We start from the raw sequence: 14,318 nt of genomic DNA on the forward strand, positions 1-14,318 counted from the left end.
TCAGAAACTGGAAGGCGAGGCACCTGCAGGGGAAGTAAGGAGCCATCTCACACAGCATTCAGTTAACTCCAGGAGCAGCAAGCGCCAGGCCAGACTCAGGAAGAGACGTCGGAAGACACTACACAGAAAGGGGCCCATGGTCAGGAGCTGGAGTCTCGACCCGGGTTCTTAGTAAGAAGGGGAATCCCAGGGTTTGCAGGGAGTATAGGAAGACCACTGGAAAGGACACACAGAAGGAAACACAGGCCTTGACCTCTGAACTATCTGGGATCGGCTGGAGCCCATCACAGCGGAACATGGCACTCCAAAGGCGGTGTGACTTCAGTGAGTATAGAACTTGAACTGCACCCTCTGTGTTGTTCCATCATTGCCGGCGCTCCTTTGACACCCTGGCGCCGCCAGGTGGTCACAGAGGTACATAACACCCTACATAACACCTTCCCACACCAGGTCCCATCAGCCACAAAAACCTAGTCACCCCCCTCAGGGTAAGAAGGACACACCAGTGGGCAGGACCAGTCGGATTGGGAGCGCCCACCTAGGGGTCTTGAGCATCCGGGGGCAGGAACCAGACAGATCAGTTGAGTTTGAAGTTGGAAGGTGTGACAGTGACAGACTGTCACACAAGCACAGACTGTCACAAGCTGAGCCCAGTGAAGGGTACACAGAGTAGTGGCCCTGGTCTACTGGCTAGGTGGCAAGCAGTGGACCGAGTCCAAAGGCGACGGGATTACGGTCGCGGGAGATCCAGAGTGGACCGGGACAAGATTGGAGTCTGCCGGTATAGACAGCGGAGATCCGGTCCGGAAACCGTGCACAGGCGGGGTACCTGGACCCTAGTTTGAAGACGGTTGCAAGACCCTTCTCTAATTCACCAGGTCGGGAGCAGGTTTCAGGCCTAGCTCCAGAAGTTCAGCCCAGATAGAGCGAAACTGCAGTGTGCCGCCCTGGCAAAACCAGGGTGTCACAGAGGTCTGCATACATCTTTATGGTGCAGAGCTCACTTTCCCTTGGGGAGTTTCCCACACCAATACACTCCAGCCAATCAGGCCCCACTCGCCCCCTCCTCAGGAAAACGGGAGGGGGAGAGAGGAGCTTGGAGAGTGCAGAGTTTAGTTTCATTCAGTCTGCAGGAAGAAAGAGGTCTGGAAGCAGCCCCTGTGTGGGGCTAGAAGAAGTGGCAGTGAGGGCCTCAGGAATAGGCCAGCCGCTTCCTGTGTATGGAGCAGACACAGATACAGACATCAGGCAGGAGAAAAACACCCGAATTACACACACGGGTGTGGGACCCGTCCTCACAGTAGCCGTGGGCACCAGTTAACAGCAACTTGGTTAATTCTTGGACTCGTGTCAGTTATTGCCTTATACTGTGAGTACTCCTGCACCACCCGGTCCAAGCCGTGGACAGAACCCGTTACTCCCCAATCCATCACACCGGGGTCCCGGGACATCAACACCCTAGTCGTGGAGGGAAAATCACCACCTTGCTGCCCATTACCATCCTCGGGATCCTGTGACCGGCAGCGGCGGTGCTCCATTACCTCACCGCACACCACGGGTGGCGTCACGGAACATAGACTACCAAATCTCCCCTGTATATAATCACCCTTTTGTTGTGGTGCCTGGGATCACAGACCGGGTCACGCCACCGTGATACCTTCAGAAGTGACCCCTTGACCCAGATCTGAGTACCCCCCTCCCTGGGCGACACAGCAGCCCACCGTGGGGGATAGGGTATCCGAAATCACCCACTGAAGTCCCAAGGGTCAGATTTTGCGGGCAACAGCTCCTCAGGTACACAAGACACCGGGAGCGGATTTCTCCCGTTACACATGGGTTAAATCAACACCAGAAAAACACAGAGTGCCGGAGGAAGGGACATCGGTACACCAGCCGGGTGTGGGACCCGAGTACACCCGGACGCGGTGGCCGGCCACTGACACCTTGGTTTACCAATGGACTTGTGTGCAGTTATTCCACAGTGAGTACACCAACACTCCCCGGTCTGGTCCTCAGGTGCAGGACCCTTCACACGGAACACACATCCAGCGGTGGTGAGGCCACGATCATATTTTCCCTCTGGTTATACCGGCTTCACTCCTTCATTGGGCCTGATAAATAGAAGTGTCCACATTCCTTTACCACATGCTGGTGTACTTAACAGCTGACACAGTCCACAGTCTTTACCGCTTTCCTACAGCACCATTGTGTGGACCCTTCACACGGAACACACATCCAGCGGTGGTGAGGCCACGATCATATTTTCCCTCTGGTTATACCGGCTTCACTCCTTCATTGGGCCTGATAAATAGAAGTGTCCACATTCCTTTACCACATGCTGGTGTACTTAACAGCTGACACAGTCCACAGTCTTTACCACTTTCCTACAGCACCATTGTGTGGTTATATCATGTTTATTAAGTGTTCCAATATACGCTGTCCTATTGATGGCATCATATACATACCGTATTTTTCGCTTTATAAGACGCACTTTTTTTACCCCAAAATTGTGGGGAAAATAGGGGTGCGTCTTACAAAGTGAATGTAACTTACCGGGCAGTGATGCAGCGGTGGAGTGAGTCACAGGAGGCTGGTGCTGGTGCTGCCGCTGGAGCGGAGGCGGCCGCCATGGATCCCGCGGCAATCGGCTGTGGTGGCGGCAGCCATGGATCCCCCGGCAATCGGCTCTGGTGGCGGTGGCGGCCGCCATGGATCCCCCTGCAATCGCTGCGGTGGCGGCCGCCATGGATCCCGCGGCAATCGGCTGCGGTGGCGGACGCCATGGATCCCCCGGCAATCGGCTGCGGTGGCGGTAGCGGCCGCCATGGATCCCCCGGCAATCGCTGCGGTGGCGGGGGATAGCCGAAATCTTTATCTGCGCCTGCGCTGCCTCCAACGCGACTTCCGGAAAATGGCGGAGGTGACGCAGGCGCAGATGGAGACCTCAGAGAAGCCAGATCTCCATCTGCGCATGCGCTGCCTTCCGTAGCCATTTTCCTGAAGTCCATCGCGTCGGAGGCTACGCAGGCGCAGATAGAGATCGCGGCTCTCGAAGATCGCGATCTGCGCATGCGCGGGCTCCATTTTAGATCTCCGCAGCAGACGGAGACTATCATAAGAAAGAGGAGAGAGAGAAGAACGATTCTCCCTCTCCTCGCTAGGGCTGGATGCTGATTGGTGGAGACAACTTCTGCAGAGCTGCCTCCACCAATCAGTGATCTGAGCCTGACAAAGTGTTGTCAGTTGAACGAAGGGTCCTAATAGGTGAGCAAAAAACACTGAAGGGGAACACAACCCCCATCATCAGCCTTCAGAATATACTGTATCAATCGGTGTATTCCGAAGGATGATGGGGGCTGTAGTCCTTTATTGTAAACACTCCAGGGAGGGACTAATGTAGTGGCCAAAGTGTAAATGTAACTACAACCCCCCTCATCTTTCAGAATACAGCCATGTATGGTATACAGTACATGGGTGTATTCCTAAGGATGAGGGGGGTGGTAGTCCCAGATCCCCATAAAAGTGCATCATGCAGGTCTCCCATAGCCGTGTCATCCACGGATCCCACATAACAGTGCATCATCCACAGGTCCCCATAATAGTGCGTCATCCACAGGTCCCCCATAATAGTGCGTCATCCACATGTCCCCCATAATAGTGCGTCATCCACAGGTCCCCCATAGCAGTGCGTCATCCACAGGTCCCCCATAGCAGTGCGTCATTCACAGGTCCCCCATAATAGTGCATCATCCACATGTCCCCCATAATAGTGTGCCATCCACAGGTCCCCCATAACAGTGTCATCCACAGGTTCCCCATAGCAGTGCGTCATCCACATGTCCCCCATAATAGTGAGTCATCCACATGTCCCCCATATTAGTGCGCCATCCACAGGTCCCCCATAGCAGTGCGTTATCCACAGATCCCCCACAGCAGTGTCATCCACAGGTCCCTCATAATAGTGAGTCATCCACATGTCCCCCATAATAGTGCGCCATCCACAGGTCCCCCATAGCAGTGCGTTATCCACAGATCCCCCACAGCAGTGTCATCCACAGGTTCCCCATAGCAGTGCGTCATCCACATGTCCCCCATAATAGTGAGTCATCCACATGTCCCCCATAATAGTGCGCCATCCACAGGTCCCCCATAGCAGTGCGTTATCCACAGATCCCCCACAGCAGTGTCATCCACAGGTCCCTCATAATAGTGAGTCATCCACATGTCCCCCATAATAGTGCGCCATCCACAGGTCCCCCATAGCAGTGCGTTATCCACAGATCCCCCACAGCAGTGTCATCCACAGGTTCCCCATAGCAGTGCATCATCCACATGTCCCCCATAATAGTGAGTCATCCACATGTCCCCCATAATAGTGCGCCATCCACAGGTCCCCCATAGCAGTGCGTTATCCACAGATCCCCCACAGCAGTGTCATCCACAGGTCCCTCATAATAGTGCGCCATCCACAGGTCCCCCATAGCAGTGCATTATCCACAGATCCCCCACAGCAGTGTCATCCACAGGTTCCCCATAGCAGTGCGTCATCCACATGTCCCCCATAATAGTGCGTCATCCACATGTCCCCCATAATAGTGAGTCATCCACATGTCCCCCATAATAGTGCGTCATCCACAGGTCCCCCATAATACAACAATGCTGCTATTGACTCCTGTTGAGTCTAAATTGTTAAAATAATGTTATTTTAATTTTATTAAAATATTCTAGCACACTATTTGGCTCAATTTTTTTTTTTTAATTTTCCTCCTCCAAAACCTAGGTGCGTCTTATAATCAGGTGCGTCTTATAAAGCGAAAAATACGGTAGGTTCTTGGACCCCATTTTTTGACTACTGCATATAGTCCTAGTACCTACATTAGTGCTCCTGCTGCAGTGTACATCTATTACCTGATAGTACCAAAGAAGTCACAGTGCAGGTCATATGAGAGACTCTCTTCAGTATCTAGTTGCCGGCTTATCAGCCGAGTGTTTCTATTTAACTAAAATTACGTGATAAAAGTCCATGCTGACGAAGGCCTCGGCCGAAACGTCAATTGTTTTTGGACCAAACACATGCACGTAATGAATGCTGAACAACCTGATCAATAAAAAGAAATTTGCATACTAATTATCGTATATTTGCTTTTTCTGGGAGTTGTAGTGTGCCGGGGTTATCTTTCCGCTGTGACATCCTAAACCTCCACCGGCCCGGTGATGAGTATCCCCCAAGTGGGCACGTCAACAGCACTGTGGGCTGTGAGTGTGTGCATGTCTGAATGCACGTGCACAAAGTGTGAGGCAAGTGGAAGTTTTAAAAGGCTGGCGGGCCACTGTGTAGTTTGGGGCTCAGGCCCAGCAGACATTTGCTCGGCTTGGTAGATTAGATTGCCAGTCTGGGCATGATACAAAATGATACTATACAATAGAAAAGTAATGTATCACAACTACAACTTGACATACATTTAGTAGTGGCTCAGACATCATCTATTCACGTTTTCTACATACAATGTTTGTGCTACACAAGATTGAAATATTATTTTTCAGTGGGTTGAGGGGTGACTGCTTTCCTTTTATTTAGAGTAATTGGGATTAATTAAGCGCACAAATTTGGCCTCTTCCTTCCCTGACGTCTCCAGGAGGGGTTTTCAGGCTCTGAGCTGCCTCAACTTGGCTCCTTACTGAAATATAGCATGTTACATGTCTCTGGTCGGGGGAAGTAGTCGGTCCTCGTTCCTACAGCTCCAAACCATTTATCAAAATGTCACTTTAATGACAGCAAATAATATATATCCTGCCACAGATTCTCATGCACCTGGCAGGACTGACTTCCGCAGCAACACTCTGCTAACCTAATTTACTAATTGCAGCTTTCCACATTAATTTTAAAACCATCTTGTTTCCTGTAGGATGAGAGGGAAAAGCTGGCTACACACAATGGAGACCTATTCAGTGCAGGATATTCCAAATGCATGGCATATATGTGATATATACTATTGTATTTATGTAAATATGGTTTGCATGATATCGCATGTTTAAGGTGCAGCTCATTTACTGTAATGAACCCCACAGGTTTATAGTATGTATTTACTGACATTGGGAATGTCCCTAAATACTTACACTAAAATGGGCAATGTGACATGTGAAAAGCCTCATTCAGACATCTGTGTTTTCTGGCTGATTTTTTTTTTGTGTACATGGGACACCCTGGCAAAACCAGGTAGTCACAGAAGTAGTCCACCCTCCTTGATACCACCAAAAACCCACACCCAGGTACAACACACAGCCATTAAAGCCTAGCCACCCCCTCATGAAGGTTGCATGCCCCTTGTTAATTAACCAGCAGAGGACGAGGTTTCAGGCCTTGTTCTCCAGAAGCCCAGAGAGCGAAACGGAAGCCCAACGCGGGGGATAGGGTGTCCGTCAGAACCCACAGATATCCCAAGGGTCAGATTTTGCAGGCCACAGCTCCCAAATATACACAGTACCGGAAGTGGACTTCCCCATTGCGGAGTTGTCCCACAGAAGACACAGACACTGAGTGCAGGAGGAATGGACCCCTGTTTGCTACACCCGGGTGTGGGACCCGAATACACCCGCCAAAGGCGACCAGTCACTGGCAACTTGGTTTACTACTGGATTTGTGTGCGATTCTTTGAACAGTGAGTACATCATTGACCCCCGGTCCAACCTGGCACGCCACCTCCAGCAGCCATTACTCCCGTGTACTAGGGCACCAGGACTACGCCTCCCCTACCCGTGGAGGGGATCCCATCTTGCTGCCCCGCTCCATCAGCCCCGGGCGCTCCATCACCAGGCAGCGGCGGTGTCACCATCCCTCACCGCAACCCATGGGTGGCGTCACCGACACATCAATCCCCTGTAAATATCCCCTTCCGACGGTTGTGAGGGCGGATGTCCGGTCACCACTTGAGCCGCAGCAGCATACCCCAGAAGCGGCAGCGGCTCCCGCCCGCAACACATGTCAAACAGTTTTTCACCACTGTCCAGCACTAGGAATCAATAGTTCTTTAAAAAGAAATAATCATCAGTGGTGCTCTAAATTTAAAAGGCAAATTTAGAACATTTTTGGATGGGGCCTACAATAGTCCTACAGCTAGAATACATACACCAGGATTCCTCTCTGATCCTCTTCACTTGCACAAGGGGACCAGACAGGGATGTCCAATGTCGCCACTGCTATTCAACCTGGCCATGGAGCCCTTTGCAAGATATATCAATGCAGTGGTTGGCACGGGGCAGTGTTCTCAAAAACACTTTCAACTTTATTTCTGGAATACAGCCTCGGTCTGCATCTCGCCAGCACCGGTATATGACTAACAAGGATTTCTTCTTCTTTTCAGATGTTGAGGGCATGGGTGACTGACCACGGCACGGGAGGCTACCCGAGGCGCTCGGATCCAGGATTGTGGCTGTGGTTCGAGTGGCTTGAGTGGCAGCCGGATCCGGAGCTCGCACAGCAGCCCGCCGCTCACAACAATAAAAAAGGGGGGTATTTACAAGGGAAGAGTTTGTCAGTGACGCCACCCGTGGGTTGCGGTGATGGTTGGTGACATCGCCGCTGCCTTGGTATGGGGCGCCCGGGGCTGATGGAACAGGGCAGCAGGATGGTATCCCCTGCACGGGTAGGGGAGGTGTTTTCCCAGGGCACAGGTGTATGAGGAAGGATGCTGCAGAGCGTATTCTGTAGGGCCGGACCGGGTGGTATTGGTGTACTCACAGTTCTAGAGGAATTCACACAAAGTCCAAGTGGTAAACCAAATTGCCAGTGACCGGTGACCTCCGGCGGGTGTATTCGTGTTCCACACCCGGGTACAGCAAACAGGGGTCCCTTCCTCCTGCACTTAGTGTTTGTGTCCTTAGTTTGACTACTCCGCTTGAAATGCGGAAGTCCACTCCGGTGATTCTGTGTGTTGGGAGCTGTGGCCCACGAGAACTAACCGGTGGGATCTTAGCAGGCAATTGCGGAGCCCTATCCCCCTTGTTGGGCTTCCGTCTCGCTCTCTGGGCTTGCTGGTGGGACAAGACGTGGAATCTTGTCCCCTGCTGGCTAATTGACAAGGGGCTTGAAGCAGTCCTCGCCCTAGGGTCCAGGCACCCCGACTGTGCACGGCCTCCGGACCGGATTCCCGCTGTCGGCGCCGGCGGGCTAAAACCCTGCCCCGGTCCACTTAAGCTCTCCCGTGGCCAGATCTCTGCCTGTAGTCCGGTAGTCCAGAGCCACCAACCCCTGACTACCCTGTCACTTCACACTTCTCTCACTTCCTCTGTCTCTGTTCAACTCTCTCTCTGACTCAGACTGACTTGTTCCCTCCCAGAACACCTCAGGACCCCTAGGTGGGCATCACCATCCGCTTGGCCCCGCCCACTGGTGTGTCCTTATTGTCATGGGGGGTGACTAGGCTTTTCTGTCTGATGTTGTGTACCTGGGTATGGGTTTGTGTTGGTATGCCAAGGAGGATGGAGTCCTGCACCTGGAATATTTGTGCGGTCTCTGTGACAACCTGGTTTTGCCAGGGCATCACACAGACATCACAGTTGCAGCAGTCTGTCCTCTGGCACCTGGGCACCGTCTACAGTCTAAGCCCTTCCTTTCCCTCACTCCGCTTCATATTCGCACAGGGGTCCGCATCCATGCAGGGGTCTCCCCTTTGTGCTAGGCCATCCAGACATACCCCCAAACCAGGGGGTGCACTGACCTCTTCCGTGGGTGAGGGCTTCCTCCCATTACCACCAGCAGGCACTGACACTAGACCCCCGACTGTCAGACTAAACCCCTCTCTATGGGGGACATGGTTCCGCCATTCGTCCAGAATCCCACATGTCACAGCCGTGGGGGTGACCCATAGGGTCAGGGACTATTTGTTGGGACATCTTCACTCTACATCTCTCTGTTCCCTCTCCCTCTGACTACTCCCTCAACTTCCTATTACCTACACATCCCTATCCCCGTCGCGCATGCGATTGTTTGTGATCGCTGCCGTAGCAAACATTATCGCTACGGCAGCGTCACATGTACTTACCTGGTCATCGTCGTCGCTGTGACTGCCAAACAATCCCTCCTTCAAGGGGGAGGGATGTTCGGCATCACAGCGATGTCACCGCAACGTCACTAAGCGGCCGGCCAATCAAAGCGAAGGGGCGGAGATGAGCAGGACGTAATATCCCGCCCACCTCCTTCCTTCCGCATTGCGGCCGGCGGCAGGTAAGGAGACGTTCCTCGCTCCTGCGGTGTCACAAATAGCGATTTGTGCTGCCGCATGAGCGATGAACAACATGAATAAACAACCCTTTAACGATTTTTGAGTTTGGGACGACCTCTCCATGGTGAACTATTTTCACCATTTTTGAGGTCCTTTAAGGTCGCTGGTCAGTGTCACATGCTGCGATATCGTTAATGACTCCGAATGTGCGTCACTAACAACGTGACCCTGACGATAAAACATTAACGATATCGTAGTGTGTAAAGCCCCCTTAAGGGGCACTTTGCACACAACGACATCGCAAGCCGATGCTTGCGATGCCGAGCATGATAGTCCCCGCCCCCGTCGCAGCAGCGATATCTTGTGATAGCAGCCATAGCGAACATTATCGCTACGGCAGCTTCACATGGACTCACCTGCCTTGCGACGTCGATTTGGCCGGCGACCCGCCTCCTTATTAAGGGGGCGGGTCGTGCGGCATCATAGCGACGTCACACGGCCAATAGAAGCGGAGGGGCGGAGATGAGCGGGACATAAACATCCCGCCCACCTGCTTCCTTCCGCATAGCCGGCGTGAGCCGCAGGACGCAGGTAGGAGATGTTCCTCGCTCCTGCGGCTTCACACACAGCGATGTGTGCTGCAGCAGGAACGAGGAACAACATCGTACCTGTCGCAGTCTCGTAATTATGGAATTCCCAGATACTACACCGATGATACGATTACGACGACTTTGCGCTCGTTAATCATATCATCTAGGATTTACACACTACGATGTCGAGTGCGACGCCGTAAGTGCGTCACTTTAGACATGACCCCTCCGACATCGCACCTGCGATGTCGTAGTGTGCAAAGTGCCCCTAACACTTGGCTCGTACCCTCAGCACCATCTTGTCCTTGGCACCCAGCTTCCCCATGCTCTGCTATATATCTTTCCCTCAGCACCCAGCTTTCCTTTATCAGATCATGGGAAAGCTGGGTGCTGAGAGAAGACGTATAGTAGAGCATAGGAAAGTTGGATACGTTTCCATCCCATGCTTGTATCTTTGTCCCCCTTGTATATAATAATAATAATAATCTTTATTTCTATAGCGCCAACGTATTCCGCAGCGCTTTACAATTCAGGAGGCTCATATACATATACATATCATATACATAAACCTATACAAACAAGTAACAATTATAGAAGATACAATATTTAAAGGGAAAAATGGCAACCCTGCTCATGAGAGCTTACAATCTACAATGAGATGGGGGGAGGGGCAAGGTACAAGTGCTTATTTACAATGACAATCCAGCCATCTCATGGGGGATAGATAATGGCTTCCTGGACCAGTTGGCCAGAGCCTTGAGATGCATTTGGGTGCCATAGAGTTTGACGTGGGGTTATGTTCTGAGAAGTTGTAGAGGGATTAGGTGAAATTAGTTTGGCTAGGGAGTGTGATAGGCCGCCCTAAAAAGATGCATTTTTAGGGAGCGTCTGAAGCTGAGTAAGTTGTGATTTGTCCTAACTTCTTGGGGTAGAGCGTTCCAGAGGTTTGGTGCAGCTCGGAAGAAGTCTTGGATTCGGGAGTGGGAGGTTCGAATTAGTGTGGATGTTAGTCGAAAGTCATTTGCAGAGCGTAGAGAACGGGTGGGATGATAGACAGAGAGGAGGGTGGAGATGTAGGGGGGTGCTGCACTATGGAGAGCTTTGTGGGTGAGAACAAGCAGTTTGAATTGGATCCTGTGATATATGGGCAGCCAGTGCAATGACTGGCAAAGAGCAGAGGCATCCGAGTAGCGGTTAGCCAGATAGGTGACCCTGGCTGCTGCATTAAGGATGGACTGTAGAGGGGAGAGTCTAGTTAGGGGGAGACCAATTAATAGAGAGTTACAGTAGTCAAGGCGAGAGTGGATCAGGGCCACGGTGAGGGTTTTTGTCGTTTCCATTGTGAGAAAGGGGCGGATTCTAGAGATGTTCTTGAGGTGCAAGCGGCAGGTGCGGGCAAGAGATTGTGTCGCGGGCGGAGGAGGGGACGCCGCGCTCTCCCACTGCTCGGGTCCGGCTGCCGCGGCCTGCTGCTTGATGGCTCGAGCGATGGGCCGGATCCCGGGGACTCTAGCGGCGCTCCTCGCCCGTGAGTGAAAGGGGGTTTTTGGGTGTGGGGATTGTTTATTGTCCGTGACGCGACCCACGGTTGTGGTGATTGAGTGTACACCACCGCTGCTCTGGCTGGGGATCCCGGGAGTGATGGTGTGGAGCAGCCAGTTGTTGTGTTGCCCCTCCGTGGGTAGGGGTTGGTGATCCCGGGGCCCAGTGAAGGGGTTGGGATGGTGGACAGGCGGGCTATGGGCCTGTGGAGGTGCAGGGGCGAAGGGGCAGCGCTGTGCCGCACGGCACAGAGGTACTCACTCAGCCAGTCAACACGACACAGTTCTCGGTAAACAAACGGCTGGTTGGACGGGTCCCTCAGACGGTTGCACTGTTGATATCCCCTGCAGGCGACGGTGACGGTCTCTTTCCTGCACCTATGTGTTGTTGTTTGGTTGCGATGGGTTCCCATCGGTAACCCGCTCCCCAGCTTGGATATGAGCTGGAGGAGCTCCACTCTTGCCCACAGGCGCTGGCCCTGGGAAACTGGTGCCTTGGCGGTGGCGGTGTCTCCCCTCTACGGTCGGACTGTTGCCTTCAATCGGGACTTAGTTGTTGAGAGACAGTCGTCCCCTTCACTGACGGATTTGGCAAATTATGGCGACTCCTAGCCTTGCCGGGATCCGAAAGGCCCCTGCCCTGGTGCTGACTAATCTTCGTATACCGCTCCGGTACCGCCGGGTCACCACCCGTCCACGGTCCTTTCGGCAACCTCCAATCAGTCTAGCCTGCAGACGGTCACCGCCGTCTGCAAACCTTGCTGTCTCAGTCCGGGGCACACACCCGGACTAACTTCAGGCTGCTTGCTGTCACTTTCTTCACTTTCTCTACTTTTCCACTTCACTTCACTTCCTTTCACTTTCAACTCTAACACTCATCTTAGCTGTTTACTCCTTCACTTCCCTAGCTTAACTCTTCACTCAAGCTCTGCCTGAGCTAAAAACTGTCTGGTTTTCCCGCCTCCAGAGCTGTGAACTCCTCGGTGGGTGGAGCCAACCGCCTGGCCCACCCCCTGGTGTGGACACCAGCTCCTGGAGGAAGGCAACAAGTATTTCTGTTTGACTTAGGTGTACCTGCAGGGAATGTGGAGTGCATGTGGTGTTGTGACCTGTGACCCCTGGCTTGCCCAGGGCGTCACATTCCCCCTTAGCAAAATGCAGACCGTCCTCGGGCTGCCCGTCCAACATCGGTTTTATTTTCCTTTTGTTTTCTGTGAAAATATGAAAAACGGTAACATATTTACAACTTATGGCATCATCCCACATCGGGAGGTTCGGTACTTAAACGTTGCAAACATTTTAACGGTTGCGGCTCCGCTCTCTCCCACCCAAGTAACCTGGCCCTGATGCTGCCCCTAAAATCCTGGCAGCACCCCTTGACCCCAGTCCAGCACAAGTTACCCGAGCGGGATCTGTCCTTCCCCTCCAGAGGGTAGCCACCGGTACCTGTGGTGGCTGGGCCCCAGCCTGCTCTACTGCGGGCCCTCCCTCCAACCTGCCTCTCCGGAGGCGGTAACGGTAGCTGCAACAACATTTTTATTTACAACCCACTTAACGTTTGTGGTTGCCCTGCAAGTTCACGGGCTTGTCCATAAGGAGTCCCTTATGCAACTTTTTAAACGGTCCCCACGGGGACAACGGTGCCGGCAACGTCCGGTTTTCCAATCACGGTTAATCAGGTAACTGTTCGGTAATCATCTTGCTTATCATCATTTTTTTTTTTTTTTAAAACTTTTCAAACAAACACAAACAAACTTTGGTCCCCACGGGGACGGTGCAACGGTGCTCCGCTGCCATTACTCCAAGTCGCCGGCTTCATCTGAGGGAGGGGGTGCAGAGCTCACACGGCCCTCCTGGCTGCCCCTCAATTTCGCATCCAGGGAAAACCACCCCCTCTCTCCACAGTGCCGGGTGTACTGCACTAGGTCGCCCGGCATCAGGTTATGACCAGGGTGCTCTTCGGGCAGGTGGGCATTCACATCCCGCCGGGCTATAAACACTTCGGCCTCCAGGCCCGGTTCATATATAAACCCATAGCCGCGGCGGACATCAAACCGCCTCACCTGTCCTTCATACAGCGGGCCCCGGACACGAAAGGTTGCCTGACGGAGGTTCTCCTTTTCCCGGATTGCATGGGCCACCAACTCCGCCTTCTTCCTTTCTCTTTCACCGATCTCCGGGCTCAACGGTACCGGCTCCCTGTCCCAATACAGCGCTGCTGTGAGCTCCGGCGCACGGGTCGGACCCCGCGGGACACTCTGGACGCTGCCCACTGTCAGGGATCTGGGCGGCAGGTCCCGCGGCGTCTTGGCCTTGGGCGCCGCCTTGCAGCGACAACCCAGCGCAACCTCAGCCGAGGTGTGGGGGATGGGCACAGGGGCTTTCCGCGGCTGGGCCTTCGGCTCGGAACGGGTTATCAGCTCCGGCTCGGGGGACTTCTCAGGAGCTGCCTCCGGTGCAGACTTCGGGGCCTTCCATGGCAGCACCTCCGATTTGCTACGGGCTCCGGCTACAGGTCGGCCCGCCGGGGCGGGCATGCTGGGTATCGCTACCGGTTGCGGTGGCAGCGGGCCTAGTGGCGGGGTCACAGCTTCTGAGATGGGTGGCGAGGGAGGTAACAGGGCGAGAGGGCTTGGACCGGGTCCCGCAGCCGCGATGACCGGCCCTTCAAGGGCATCGGGGCGTGGGTCACTCACCCTCTCTTCCTCAGCTTCCTCCTCGCGTCTCCGTACGGTCGCTATCACGTCCGCCATGTCGGCCTCCCACTCCTCCATGAGGAGCTGCATTTTGACCTGCAGCCTTTGATAGAGCTGCGCGGTCCGGATCTCCACCCACGCCGCGGTTCCCGGCGCGGGGGCTACGGTGCTTCGGGACGGCATCCACATTCTGCTGGCAACTCCTTCCAGGAACAGGGTGACTGCAGAGTCCTGGCGTCCCTGCTTTTATAGCTGCGTTCACATGCAGCC

Source organism: Anomaloglossus baeobatrachus, chromosome 5, assembly GCF_048569485.1.
Source record: "Anomaloglossus baeobatrachus isolate aAnoBae1 chromosome 5, aAnoBae1.hap1, whole genome shotgun sequence".
Classification (NCBI taxonomy): Eukaryota; Metazoa; Chordata; class Amphibia; order Anura; family Aromobatidae; genus Anomaloglossus; species Anomaloglossus baeobatrachus.